Here is a 16,190-nt window from a genome sequence, read left to right as displayed (position 1 = left end):
AAGACAGAAATCTCCAAAACAGTTGATCAAGAGCATATTTAAAACCCAAAAACATTTAAAATCAGCAATAAAATCTGACAACAATGTTAACATAAATTAGTGCTTCTTTAGAGCAGATCACACTAATAAAAAATGCTATTTTTCAGGCTGGTTCATCTAATGCGTATGTGCATTCTCTGACAGGCGATGACTTTATTTAAAAGGCTCTTTTACTTTTAAGGCGGGCCTTCTTTTTCGACACCCGTTGGCCGTTTGTAGTTCAAATTTGTCCCATTAATTTTAATGCCAGTGTCCGTCTCAGGCTAATTAGTCTCTGGTCCGAGGTAAACCGATTATAGGACCAAAATAATTAAAAAAATAATAATCTTTTGATTTTATGCATATGATTGAGCCTGACACACATCTGCAAAACACTAGATTAGTTGTTATAGTTGTATATGTCGAAACGTCCAAATTAAAAAAATATTTTTATATCATTATCACGAGACATGAATTTATAGATTTTAAACAAGGTTTTTCTTCATTTTGTTAAGTTATTTATTTAGTTTTGCCCTTTCTATTATTTATAACACTATTATTCTTAATTTGGGGAAAAGCTAAATTATTCAGTTCATATAAAAGTGTTTCTCTTCTTAATTTCAATCTCTACTTAATATCATTCTTTATAAAAAGAAACTAGGTGTCTTTGGCCACTTTTACAGAACTGATAAAAGTGACTTTTTGTTCTGTCATTGCCCAATGTTTGCAGTTGCAGTTTATATTTTATTTATTTATATTTACCTAGTTTTTATTTGAGTGTGAATCAACATTAAGCCACAATCGTCTAAGAAATATTTGGTTTCCTGTTTCAGATCTTTCTTCTTTTTTGTCCTTCTTCTCCCCAATTCCAAATGTCCTCGTGGTGGCGTAGTGACTCAAGGACAAATCTCAGTTGCCTCTGTTTCTGAGACTGTCAACCCCCCTAGCATCTTATCACGTGGCTTGTTGAGCACGTTAGCATGGAGACATAGAGATAGCGTGAAGCCTCTACACGCGCTGTGGCATCCGCACACAACTCAACACGCGCCCCACTGAGAACCATATTATAGCGTCCATAGACATAATAAATACATAGACGCCCTATTGGCCGCTGGAGCGTACGTCAACGGGCCGCCATATTGCGGAGGGCAACATTCCCATTCCTCTCATAACGGGAGTTGAATAATTTACTATTTTTATTATTGTCTATATTATTCTGCAATTAATATTACATTGTATTTGCTATTATTATATTATACCACTTGCGATTTATCAGTCTATTATAGTTACGGTGTTAAATTATTGTAGTCACTATTTAACTTATTAATTTTTATTGACTATATTCTGTAATTAATATTTCATATTCTATTGCTATTATTATAGTATTATACATAAAATATATGCTATTACCTATAATTATTATATTATTGTACTTATGATGTTATATAATTATACTATTCATTACTATTTTATTTGCTGTATACTGTTTGTTTATTTTATTGACTATACACTAAACTATTTACTATTACTTCTCACTTTATCTTATATTTACTATTTGCATTGCACTGTAGTTGGACCGTCCATATAATATGTATTATCATAAAGGATCCATCAGTTATCTTTGTTATTGTATATTTGGAGTATCTATCTGTAAATATCCAATATTTTAGTGCTATAAAAATACAGAAAGCACCTGCATGTGTGATTTGCTGATTTGTTTTATTTTCTCAATGGCTCAATTGTAAGCACAAGAGAAGCTAAAATCGGATTAAAGACAGAAAATGTTTTTTCCACAATAAGAAAACTTTATTTCATTTAATATGAAAATTTAATTATATCTCAGTATGGGGGTCTTCACAATTCTTATCCAAGAATAAAAAGCCAAATATATGACAAGCCTGAGCTTTGACAATTCCTTATTTAAAAAATAAAATGTTATAAGTCTAAATATCGAGATTTTAAATAACTAGAGATGGAACTTTCTGTACACCATGTACGAACCACTGAAATCGGTTGATAAATGTAAAGCGTTATTTTTGTTTTTATCCAGAAAAACGAATCGGTTACCTAACGTAACCTCGGTTCTCTCTAGATGAGGGAACGAGTATTGCGTAAGCTAGCTTACGCTACGGGAAAGATTAATCTTTTCTGAGATATTGAAGCCAAAAAATTATCCTTAATTTTGTATCATTTGTCAACGCAGTGCAGCAACTGCAGACCTTGAGCGGGCTAGCTAGCGAGCTCATTGGTTGCTCTGCGGCAACTGCTGCAGCCTATAGATCGAACTTGGCGAACTCGCGTCCAATGAGAGAGCGTCCGCGCTACTGCATCAAAGCCCGCCAAAATGGGCATGGCTAGAGTGCATATAAGCGTAGTTCGTGAGGCTGGAACCCTGGTTTTCATTGAATGAAGCGAAAGTCGCTCGTGGCGCGAGCACGGCCGGCTACGCAATACTTGTTCCCTCATCTAGAGAGAACTGAGGTTACGTTAGGTAACCGATTCGTTCTCTTACGAGAGGTTCTCTCGTATTGCGTAAGCTAGCTTACGCTACGGGAACCCATTGTCAACGCTGTGCACGCCAAGCATACACTGCATGAGCCCCGGGGGTGGGGGGACCCCTTGTGAGTGGGGAAATAATATTTGGCCGGCAAGAGTGCGGGCCAGTGTGTGTGTAATACATAAGCACATAGTGGGAAGGGAACGACAGAGCGGCGGTGCCGGTCTGTGTGGAATGAGTCCCATCAGTGCAGCACACCAGGGGAGCTGTAGCGTATTAAACCGCTAGTAGTTTTGCCTGCAGGGCAGGCACTTCCAGATTGTAAAATCTGACAAAGGTGGAAGGGGAAGCCCAGCCTGCTGCCACACATATGTCGTGAATGGAAATCCCGCTGGACCATGCCCACGATGAGGCCATGCCTCTAGTGGAGTGAGCCCTAATGCCCAACGGGCATGGCAGGTCTTTTGACGCGTATGCGGCAGCAATAGCGTCCACTATCCATCTAGACAGTGTCTGTTTCGAGGCGGCGAGACCTTTGGTGCGCCCTCGAGCAAACGAAAAGCTGCTCAGAGCGTCTGAAAGAGGCGGAGCGCGCAGTATACAATTTCAGTGCTCTGACTGGGCAAAGGAGATTGGCGTCGCGTTCGCTATCGGATGCTGGCAGCGCCGATAGGGAATGACCTGTGCTCTGAAAGGAGTACCGATCACCTTGGGAACATAGCCGTGTCTAGGCTTTAAAATGACCTTGGAGTCACTTGGTCCAAACTCAAGACACGCAGCGCTGACAGACAGCTCGTGAAGGTCTCCCACACGTTTGACTGATGACAGGGCAGTCAGAAAAACGGTTTTGAGTGAAAGGTATTTCAAATCCACGGATTGAAGCGGTTCGAAAGGGGGGGCTTTCATAGTTTCGAGAACTATAGAAAGATCCCAGATAGGAACCGATGGGGGGCGCAGGGGGTTCATCCTTCTAGCTCCCCTGAGGAAGCGGATGACCAGCTTGTTTTTTCCCAGTGACTGGCCGTGCAGAGGTTCAGCGAACGCCGAGACGGCCGCCACATACACTTTGAGCGTGGATGGGGATCTGCCCTTATCCAGCAGCTCTTGTAAAAACACGAGCAGCGACGACACCCCACATGTCCGTGGGTCCAGGTCTCTGTCGGTGCACCATTTTGAAAACACAGACCATTTTGACGCATAGAGTCTTCTCGTGTAACGGGCTCTAGCGTGTATGATGGTGTTTATTACCCCTTCTGGCAGATCACCCACGCATGCAGCACCCAGCGCTCTGGGTGGGGATGCCAGATTGTGCCGTGAGCTTGAGAGAGGAGATCTGCTCTCACTGGGATGGGCCACGGCGCTGTCAGTGACAGCTGCGTAAGCTCCGGGAACCATGTCTGATTCTCCCAACGCGGGGCTATGAGGAGCACTGAGTGAGGCGTTTCCCTAATCCTCTGCATTACCTGTGGCAATAGCGAGACGGGAGGGAAGGCGTAAGCGGGCGGTTGGGCCAGTCCTGGGCCAGCACGTCCTCGCTTCGAGAAAAATATTGGGCAGTGAGAGTTCTCTTCTGACGCAAAGAGGTCTATCTCTGCTCTGCCGAATATGCGCCATAACTTCTGGACTGTTTGAGTGTGCAGGGACCATTCCCTGGGGAATATTGTCTCTGGACAGTCTGTCTGGGCCGTCGTTCAGGTGGCCTGGCACGTCGCGTCGCCCTCAGCGGCGCAGGTGGCACTGGGACCAACTCAGTATGCGTTTAGGTCAGATGGAAGAGGTTCCTGGATCTGACACCGCCCTGGCGGTTTAGGTAGGATACCACAGATCTGTTGTCCGAACGGACCAGGACGTGGTGACCCTGAATGACTGGGAGAAAGCGCTAGCGCGTACTCGACCGCTATCATTTCCAGACAATTTATGTGAAGGAGCTTTTCCTGAACTGACCATAGGCCAAAAACGGAGAGCCCTCGCGAGACCGTGCCCCAACCCGTGTTGGACGCGTCTGTCGAGATGACTTTCGGCGAGATACAGCTCCCATCGTCACTCCCGCTGATACCATTCGGCCACTGTCCAGGGCTGCAGAGCTGAAATACAGGTCTGAGTCACCTTGATCGGCTGGCGACCTGTGGCCCAAGCCCGGCGAGACGCGGGTGTTTAGCCAATGCTGAAGCGGCGCATGCGCAGTAAACCCAGCTGAAGTACTGCTGCGGCTGAGGCCATGTAACCTAGCACTCTCTGAAATTTTTTCAGAAGCGTGAGGCTGTTTATCTGAAAGGGCGCTGGCTAGTCAAGCTGAACACGGCGCTGTGTAGATAAGCGAGCCGTCATTGCCCGCGAGTCTAGTTCTATTCCAAGGAAGGAAATTGCCTGACTGGGCTGTAGTGAGCTCTTGGTCCAATTGACTGCAAGACCCAAACTGTTCAGATGGCTGAGGAGAACTGTTCTGTGAGACAGAAGCTCCGTATGTGACTGTGCCATAATCAGCCAGTTGTCCAAATAGTTCAGAATTCGCAAGCCCTGACTCTGCAGGCTGTAATAACGGCTGTAAAACCCCGACTCGCTCAGCGAAGGCGGCACTTTCTCTATGGCCCTTTTGCACAGAAGGTTTGCTATTTCTGAACGAAGCATGCAGGCTGCTTCCGTGTTCACAATAGTTTCGAGCACGCTCTGAAGCGGGAGGGCGGCGATCGAACTGTAGCAAATAGCCCTGTTTTATTGTGCTTAACACCCATTTGGATATCCCTGGGATAGCTTCCCACGCTTTGAAGAGTAGCGCTAGAGGGTGAATGGCCAAATCGCCCTGATTGCCGCACAGCAGCTGAACAGAATGTGTGGCGGCTTACTGTGCTTATGCATGACTGCTCGCAGACAGCAGGGACAGGCTGTTCTGTGAGTGACTTCCGATTGAGGTGAATGGGGAAAGAGTCACATCTGTTAAGTGATCGCGTGAGCATAGTCACGGACACGGGACTTACATACAGAGAAGTGTTTGCTGGCCGTGTGACAGAGCGGGCAGAGAATGGGCAGCGCGACGTATTCGTGAGCGCGTTTATTGACTCTAACACTCGGCGGGCTGTGTCCGCTTTATGTGAGTGGGCTCTGATCGGGACACGGGAAGTGTAATGCTTGTGTGTAGAGGTGAACACTGGATTGTGGGCACATTTTCTACACATAAGGCTGGTCGTGTGACAGAGCGGCCAGAGAAGGAGCGCGCGACGGATTAGGTGGGCGTTTATTGACTCTAACACTTTCGAGTGGGCTGTGTCCGCTTTATGTGAGTGGGCTCTGATAGGAACACGGGAAGTGTAATGCTTGTGTGTAGGGGTGAACACTGGATTGTGGGCACATTTTCTACACATAAGGCATGTTTGCTCTTTACAAGATTTCTTTGGGTCGCCGTGAAAACGGCATTTGAGTGCAGGCAAGCGGGCAGTATCACCGGCTTGTTGGCTGCTGAATCCACCACTGTAGTAGCCTGAGAGAGGGGACTGACAGGGGCGAGCTTTGACGGTGGTCCGGCCGCGGCGGGACTGATCCGTCGTTTTTTCAACAAGGCTAGGAGGACTTCGGTTGCTCAGGTTTCAGCGCGACCTTAGACCGAGGCCCGCGGTCTGCGGCGGTCTGCGGCGGCTGTCTGAGCGCGATCGAGGGCGGCCGCCCTGTCGACGCTGAGAAGTCTGACTTTGTTGAGCTGGGCGCTGTGAAGAGGCTCGTGCAGGAAGCTGGACATGTGGGCGGCCTGCAGAGGAGCTAGCGCGACGCGGCAGGAAGAGGTTCATGGCTTGGGTGGCTTTCTGGACTTCTGAAAAGCGGTCAACAATGCCACTTACCGCGGAGCCGAAGAGACCCGGTCGGAGAGAGCGGTGCGTTGAGGAACGTGGAAGCTCTGCTTCTCCCATGTCGGCTAGCGTTAGCCACAGGTGTCTCTCGGTCACAGTCAGCGAGGCCATGCACTTCCCTAGAGCTTGGGCTGCAGCTTTGGTGGCGCTGAGGGCGAGGTCCGTCGCGCTTCTTAGATCTGTAACAGCCTCTGGGTGCCTGCCTTTCTCATCCCACTCCCGAAGAAGGTCCGCTTGGAGGATCTGTAAGACGGCCATGGAGTGCAGAGCAGATGCGGCTTGGCCGGCGGCGGAATAGGCGCGCCAACATAGGCGGAAGTCGCTCTGCAGGCCTTAGACGGGAGCACTGGCTTAGACCGCCATCTCGCGGAGGGCGGGCAAGGTGTGCTGCTACCGAATCCTCGACCGGGGGATGGAGGAGTAGCCCTTCTCGTGGCGCCGTCCACCGAGCGAGAGGGGTGGAGACGTGGGAGCGGATCCTGGCGAGAAGGCGTTCCACGACTTTGCAAGCTCAGTGTGGAGTTCCGGCAGGAAGGGGCGGCCGGGCCGCTGGTGTTGCGTGGCGGCGGCTCTGAAGAAAGCAGCCGTCGAGTCTGTTGGGAGCCTGCTCAGGGGCGGTGACCACTCGAGCCCAAGGCGGTCGGCGGCCTGTGTGAGGCGTGTTAGTTCCCCGCCGACTCGGCGCGGGTCCTGCTGGATTCCTGGGCGAGGAGGAGCGTGGGAGCCTGACCACTCCTCGCTGTCGAAGCCATTATGGAACAGCCCTTATCCTCCGCCTCGTCCTCCAAGATGGCAGCAGTCGCGGCGGCTGGGTGGCAACTGCGCGTCCCAGGGGCGGGGAGGGTGAGAGCGATGCTTTCGAGGGAGAGGCTCGGCGAGGCAGTCGCTTCTATCACCGGTTCTGGCAGCCTTTGGGAGCGGCGCTTTTTCCTCGCTGGCGAGCGGAAGGCAGCCTGGCGGCCGGTTCGGGCGCTCGAGTCGAGCCCGCAGGGTCGACATCGAAGCTCCTCGCAGAGGTCACATCCGCCTTCAGCGGGCGAGCTCTGCATGCCCCAGTCCCAGGCAGAGGCGCCAGATGATGTGGCGGTCTCCGCGCTGAGAGGCGCGGCATGAAGCGCCAAGTGGTGCGAGGCATCTTAAAAAGACGCTCGTTGCTCTTTTGTGAAGTTCGTTAAGAACTAGCTTGCTCTAAAAAGGATACATCGCCGGATGGCGTAGCTCGCAGGATGGCTGAAGGTGGCGGAGGCGGCCGGCTTCTTCGGCGCTGTCCAAGCTTGCTAGATGCCCCTCGAGCGGCAGCGGCTTCCAGTTCAGAGATGCGAAGAGCTTCGCTGAAGAGATGAAAATCAGGGTTCCAGCCTCACGAACTACGCTTATATGCACTCTAGCCACGCCCATTTTGGAGGGCTTTGATGCAGTAAGCGCGGACGCCTCTCATTGGACGCGAGTTACGCCAAGTTCGATCTATAGGCTGCAGCAGTTGCCACAGAGCAACCAATGAGCTCGCTAGCTAGCCCGCTCAAGGTCTGCAGTTGCTGCACTGCGTTGACAACGTACGCAATACGAGAGAACCTCTCGTAAGAGAACCGCAACTCACCCGTTTACTTGCATTTGATTACAGCACAGTCTTCCATAGTTCGAATTACAGGGGGTACTGGGGGGTACTATACCCCCCAATGAAGATCCAGTACCCCCCAAAGGGACAGAAATTTCAGTTTTGGGGGGGTCAGATAATTTTTCTGATATTGTGAAAAAATATATTTACGGTTACAATACAAGTCAACTCCTATTTTCACTGTAGGAACATTTTAATGTAAAGCGATTTCAGACACCCCTATTGTGGACTGTACCATTTTTAACCACCGTGGCGGCTAGAAGCAATGGAGATAGAGAACGGTTTGCTGCTGACGTGCATGGATAAATGTAAGTTGCTAGCTGACATCTAGCTTGTTGATTTTACAACCTTCATTTATTAACGTGTTTTGTTCTTTCATAGCTCATGTCACGTCTTCATACATTGAATTACCGGCTACTTACCTGTAGGGATGGGACGATTACTGGTTTCACTATAAACCACTATAAAATGTACTGACGGTTAGTATTATCGTTTCAAATTTAATTCTTGTGTGTTACCGCTATGTAGTTCTTCTGTGGTAGTATGGTTTTCATAGTATGCTCCTTAATCACATTAAAGATTGCTCAGGTTTCACATATCTTCAAGTAATTGTGTTGATTTGACACTGACTACCATAGACTATAATGGAAAATTGGTTTCTGTTTACACAGTATATGAGAGGGTTGAGTCTTACCTCCAGGTCTTATGAAATCTAAAAATAAACCAAATCAATATTTCATGAAATAGGCAATAGGCTTCTTGTAAAGGTATTACTTTTACTAGTAATTAGAATGGTATTTCAGTGCACTTAACTTCTAACTTTTGGGAGTTGATCAAAACAGTTCTCTTTTGGATATATAATAACAATGAGATATTCTGTAGCCTACTGATTATCAGTTTGTCGCATGTTTAGACCTTGTATGTGTGTTGCACAACACATGTTGCACTTGGCGATCACGGTGGGGATTGATATGGTAGTGGACCATGATGGTCATAGAAGAAGTGAAGGAGCAGTACCCCCCAATTATGGTGGGGTAATTCGCACTCTGGCTTGCCCTCCGCAAAATGGCGGACGCGTTGACGTATCGCAGCAACGTTCCAAAGCGGCCAATAGGGCGTCTATGTATTTATTATGTCTATGATAGCGTCCACGAGGAGGTTACCCCATGTGACTCTACCCTCCCTAAAAACCAGGCCAATTTGGTTGCAGGAGACCTATGGAGTCACTTAGCACACCCTAGATTCCAACTCGCGACCCCAGCCCATCTTCCTGTTTCAGATCTGGACCATACTGCAGACGTCCAGTAGGTATACATTTTTTACTGTTACTTTAAATGAATAAACTCCAAAGTATGACTGGAAACGTCATCCGCAGAACTTGTAAACAGGGGAGGGAAGAACAAAAAAAAAAAAAAAAACATTTGTGGAACCCACTAACATTCTAAAAATAGAATCAGAAAGATGACAGAAATTCTGTTATCATTTACTCACCCTCATGTTGTTCTAAACTTATGTAATTTCCCTTCTTCCATAAAAATAAAATGTTCCATACAAGGAAAATGGATGGTGAAACTGTCAAATGGCTTCAGACGTCTTGGTATGTAGCCCATAATACTCATGTGTTATTGTAGAAGTTTCTACCCAATTTGTGAAAAATCACTCAAAGTCTCAGGGATTTTGATTTATAATCCATCATCCTATTCTTTGACTCCAGTGTAATTATTTTAAGAAATTGACAGGAGACACCTGTGCAAGAGCCTCAACATATATTCTTTCAGCAGTCATGAGAAAACCTGCACAGATCACTAAATAGGCACACACACATATGTTGAGCTCAGTCATGCGAGCACATATGTGAGGCTATTCCTGCACAGGCCTCTAAAAACACATACACACACACACACAGTAAAAGACCTGCTTGACCATCAGAAATAATTGTAGAATAAAATGGCATTGATTACACCTGATTAATGAATACTTGATAAAATACACCACACTGTTCCTATGGTGCTTTTATTATCCATTTTTTTTATGAGTTTGCCAGTATAATCAGATTCCGGTTGAGCGGCACTGGCGTGTTAGGCTGCTGCTGTTGTCCAGTGTGTTCGTTTGTTTCTTTTAAAAGATAGTTTCAATTTCTTTTTTTTATTAACTTATTGTGAGACAACTAGAACAAGCTATGTGTTGGACTATCTCTCTAAACTATTTTCAATCAGTGATTTTCTTATTTTTGTATTTGCGTAACTTTTCCACTGCCGACCTAACGCGAGCCCTTGCCTCCTCCTTGACAACACGACCGGTGTTCTGACAATCTGACCTACCTCTCAGAATGTGTTCCCACACGCACTGCGCATGCGTAAGACGTTTTCTAGCTTGGAAATTGTATATCTGAAGACACGCCCATAATTCTGAGCTACCTTGCCTACGAGTTTGGGTGAGAAAAGTAAGTAAAATCTTGCTGAATAATAAAACAATTATATATAGTATTTTATGGTAAATACAAATCTCAATAATTATAATAATTTCTGCATTTTCTGTGAAACAAATACGCGGTAGGAATTTTTGACGGTTAAACACCACCTTTACATAACTGAAGCGTACGTGTGTTCGAAAAAGGTGTCTAAATATATATTTTTAAATACTCTAGATTGAACGATATCTGAAATCTACTCAAATGGAACTTTGCTTAGCACAAATAACTTATCAACAACCACGTTTTTATGCTAGCATAATATATTAAATTGGTTAGTAGTCTTTGTGGTGATGTTTATGGTCATAGACCAGTGCTTCCCAACACTACATTGTCTCCTTAATCAAACACCTGATTAATCTCATCAGCTCGTTAGTAGAACGAATGTGTAGAAATCACGAGAATAATTTTTCATGTTTGCACATATTATGTAGCCTACATGAATATTCTGTAAGTGGTTCGCGAAAGATATGTTAGTTTCCATCTTTTTGCAGGGTATTAATGTGTTAATATTAATGTAAAACCTTATAACGAACGGTTATATTATAGTGAATGTAAACAAGTGGGACAAAAATTGGATATGCGTCTGTCAATGTCAAGTCAAATGTCCACAGTACACATTGTTTCAAAGCAGCTTTACAAAACGGTTTCCATTTTCTTAAAATACATAATTGAAAATGTGAACTAAAGTTATTAGTGCCAATATAAATTAGCCATATATAAAATATTAGAAAGGACTGAATAGATGTTTGCAATGTGTTAAAGACTAACAGATATTAATTGTAACATGAGATTAGAATTAATAGTGAACGAGTGGGACAACAAGAAAAACATTTATAGTGTCAAAGGTTTGTGCATTAAGCCTAGCAGTGTAAATATAGCATTGTTGTTATGATTAGCTGAGTTTCTAACAGCACCTATATGCTGCATATTATTTAACACTTGAGTTATGTTAAAGGTGCACTAACTATTTTTTTTTACCTTTTAGCTGTCACACATTGTTCTCCCTGTCGTGGAATATTGCGATGAATTTTTCTAAGTTGAAGAAAACTCTCAGAGTCTTGAGTTCCAGATGCCAAAGTTGCAGTTTATTGAGAATCAACAAACATGAGTCCAGTCAGCTGTCTGTCCTGTCTCTATTCCCTTAAGGTCCCAGTTATATACCTTATGTTATCTTTCTTCTTCTTATCTCTGTCCAATGGGATATCTACCCCTGTCCTCATCCTTTGCCACCAATATGTTTTAGTTCTGACTTTTGGTAAATATTGGTGGAAAAGTCCCCCTCTTTCTATTTTTAAAAAACATATATGAAAGAACATACATCAGCAAAATGTACATCAGTCATACAGCTGGTGGGTATAACGTCCACTTATTCTTACACATACAATACTTAAGGTGACCTTTGAACATATGTTTTATCATTAACACTGATTGAAAATACAATACTCTTCACTTGAGGTGACCCCGTTTGAGCATGTACTGCAACACTAGCACATTGTCAGAGCAAAAAGAGAACACAAGAAATATGAACTATATAACATCTAAGAATGATTATTATACCATCTAAAAAATTATTATTCTACAATATCCCCCACACTTCTGAATCATTTGTTGAAACCAGAGCAGAACAAGTAGAACTTGTTAAAGAAAGGGCAAGTGAAAATATAGTGAAATCCCAGAAAAAGCAACAGGAGGCCTATATAAAACGCTTGCAAAAAAAAACTACTTTCAATGTTGGTAACAAGGTTTTACTCTTTAATGCACGAAAAAAATTATGGGGGGTAGACTCCAGCCAGACTTTTCTGGGCGGTTGTACTAAAAAAATCAGGAAGGACTTATTTTGAAAACCACATACAATTTAAACCTTGTAAAACCATACAAGGAAGGACACAAAAAAGGGGACGCAAAAGAAATGTTAGCTGAACAGCGGCAAGCAGTGCAAGGTTATGTAATTATAAATTGCTGAACAGCTTAAAGTATATCCGCCTCAGGTTCGTGTCGGATTTCTTTTTGGGTTTTTTCTGTAAAAATGGCCATCTGACTCTTAATTATTCCGCATTTTACAAGACTACTTGCAAATAAACAAATTTTATTGATCACAAAACATTGATCTGCGTTGAAATTATGTGAGAACATATATGTAGTTGAACAGCTTGAACCCACCTCTGAGTTTTTTTGCTGTGAATTTTATGAAAATGACCATCTAACTTTTTGAGCCTGTTATAAGACTACTTGCCAAATTAATTAATAAATGCACATGAAACATTAATTTATAGGCATGTAACGATTCACTCAACTCGCGATACGATACACGATACGATTTTCTCACGATTTGTTTTTAACAAAATGAGATTTAAGATGAATGAAAAAGTGTCCTTTTATTATTTCTCACTCAGACAAAATGCTGCACATTTCTTTGTGAAACTGAAATATCTTTGTCAAATAACTAAATTGACATTTTAAAACAAATCCCAAATAAAATAAATACAAAAAATACATCTCTTCATATAAACAAACTACGGCTTTGCCTGTGCTCTTTCCTAGCTTAGAATGTTTTTATTTTTTTACATGTTTTTTTTTTAAGAAATATCAGCAGATCCACATTTTCTGGCAGAGGCTGTGATCTCTGCACATTCACAATGTCTCCTGCTGATGAAAAAACCCTTTCACTAGGGACAGAGGTGGCTGGTGTGGAGAGATATGCTTTTGCTATACAGGATAGCAGTGGGTATAGCCTAGCATTCTCTTTCCACCACTTGAGTTGACAGCTATTGAGGGAAATGGATGTTTCAGCTCTGTACTTATTAATTTCTGCATCAATCTGAATGGTTGTGCTGTGCAACTGGTTCATCGAAAGTCCCTCCAAGGAGTAGCCTAAATACTTCATTTTCTACGACAGAAAACGGCCTCATATCTTTTGCCATGAAAACACCGATACACCTTGTGATCTCCTTGGCTCTCGCACTCGTCGCCGCAAGTGTGGCTGCAAATCTGCCTGCAAATCTGCCGTTCAGAGTGGTTTGGCCAACGAATAAGTTTTTACGTGCAGACGGCGGTGACTGGAGCTTCTCACTGTGGTGACGGTTTGTATGCTGCATCATGTTTGTTGTGCTATTGGTGTATATTAACATCTTCTTGCAGTACCTGGACACAGTTTTCGTTTTGTCTGTTACCACCTCACCGCTTTCATTATTAGTCTTGCTGCCACACCTCCGATTTCAATGAAGATGGGGCATCCTCAAGATCACGATCTACACTTGCCGCCGCCGCGTTTGCTACTGTTTAACGCTTCAACTTGTTCGCTGCTATCGTGCCTGTAAAGCGAGGTCAAAATATACTGCTTCAGCGACCCTGCTGTTTAAATCGCGATTCCTTTAACATCTCAACCAACACGAATCGTCACATATTTTCATCGGTTTTCAACCGGCTCGGAATGTATCATTACATCCCTATTAATTTGAGTTGTAAATATTTGATTAGCTTACTTGAAGAGAATGCAAAGATCCGAGAAGCAGTAAAGATGACAGGCAGTACCCGGGTGACCGGTCTGATATGTCTTTCTCAGGCTGTTACAAGGACATATCAGACCATTAGATTGCCATTGACCAATCAGAATTGAGGATTCCAGACAGCCATGAAATAATAGGTGTTAGTATAAGTCCAAGACCACTTTCATATTGGTCAGTGAAACCTAAACAGTTTCTAAGGCAAAACAAATTATTGCATCTTTAAGATTTACTTTTCATAAGCAGTAAATCATTTATAGGTGTCTATCAAAATTTACCTGTGCTCTCAAATATAAAATATTTGCTTTTAAAGGTTAAATTTTTAAACATGCAAAGTCACAATATGATGCTTGCTACTTGGACTACACATAGTTTACAACATGAGCAACAGATGGAGGGGAGCAGCTGTGGAGTCTTTGTTTCCCTACTTTTAAAACTAAGTATTTAAAAATCAGCAAAGATTTGGTTTACAGTATATTTAATAATGTTCTTGCTTAACTTTTTTTTGTTTGTTTGCAGAGGATTACCTAAAGGAACAGCTCTCAATGTCCAGACGGATCCAAAATCTGTGGAAATGTCCAGAAATTGTATAGCATGCACAATAATTGAGCATATCGGTAAGTGTATTTGCCGTAAAATTCACAATCGCCTTTTAAAGTCATTTCTGGAGGCTGATATGATGGTCTGTAGAAGTCCTTTTTGTATTCTTCATCAGCATATACTTGGCATTGCTGATGTTTCTTTATTATCAAGGTTCCATAACCAAGCACAATGTATTGATAAAGTGGATCGTAGTGATAAAGTATTTTTGGTAAATACCCCTCTCTTTATCCCACAAGGTAATGTTAATGCCCTCTGCACAGCCTGTAACAAAACAAACCAATGCAATGATATCTCTGACCGCTTTAGCATGGTAAATGACACATAGATTCACCATGTTCACAGTATAAACTTAATTTGATGTATTGTTGATTTCATTCACTTGACTCTTTATAGGTGCAGTGCAATTTGTGTTCAAGGTAAGAACACTTGCATCCCTGATGTCACGACTGCAGAGGAGCTGCCAATAGAATATAATTGCACCCATTGCAAATTATAGCATTTTATTTTTTTCAGCTGATCTGTTGTTTCACTTCTTGATTATTGGGTTGCTCTTTGTTACTCTCCCAGGATGTTTGTTTGTTTTTTGTGATTAACATGTTTGTATTGATTAATCTATTAAACTAGAACAACAAAACATTAATAAACAGAATCAATATTTAACCATATTTGGTCACATAATTATAGATACAAAAAACTAAAAATATGATAATCACACACATCCACTACACCTCTCTCTCTCCACTGTCCCTCCCTGAGAGCCCTCCAAAAAAGACATTATTTGCCCCATTTCTCCACAAACAGGTCTAAATTCCCCAGTCTTCTGGATACCCCTTCCTCAAAAGCTGCCACCCTGGCCATCTCCGAACACCACTCCTGAAATGGGGGGTGCTCCAGCCAACTTTCAACCCCTAAAAATAGTCTGTCTGGCAATCATAATACAAGTTAGGAACAAGTTTTTATGTGCTTATTCTCCAAATTAACGACCACCATATCTCCTAAAATACAGAGTCTGGGGCAAAATACAATTTGAGGGCACAATTCCCCACACATAAAACTCTGTATCATCAACCAAAATGTTTGGATCCCCAAAAGACATTGGTTATGTCTGCATCTTCTGATTGACATCACCAGAAGGTGGTGTGTCTTTAAGACCAAACCTATGCAATCTAGAGGGGGTCCAATAGACTCCATGTAAAATCTTGAATTGCATAAGGTGAACCCTTGCATCTCTAGATGTAGACTTGATGTTTTTTAGAATCCTAGTCCACACTACCTCCTCCAATACCAAGTTCAGATCTTTCTCCCATAATCTCTTGAGAGAAACTGAACTCCGTCCTCCAGACTCTGAATTAGCAGGGAGTAATCACTGATGCCTCAAAAGCAGTTATCACCTCTCCCAGAGTATCTTCTGCTTTAGGGGGGTGTAAACTACTCCCAAAAACTGTACAGAGCTGGTGGCCAAGCTGTAAATTCTTATAGATCTTAGATCTGAGAATCCCTAAAAGTTTAACCAAATTTTGAAAGGATCTCAACACTCCACTCTCATATAGGTCACCGAGTGTAGTACTTGTTGATACATAATTTGGGGTAACCAACTCATGCTACAGAATTTAATTTCCATCACATTAATTGATCGGCATAT

This window comes from Xyrauchen texanus, chromosome 20, assembly GCF_025860055.1.
Source record: "Xyrauchen texanus isolate HMW12.3.18 chromosome 20, RBS_HiC_50CHRs, whole genome shotgun sequence".
Classification (NCBI taxonomy): domain Eukaryota; kingdom Metazoa; phylum Chordata; class Actinopteri; order Cypriniformes; family Catostomidae; genus Xyrauchen; species Xyrauchen texanus.
Note: the sequence above shows the minus strand (reverse complement) of the source record.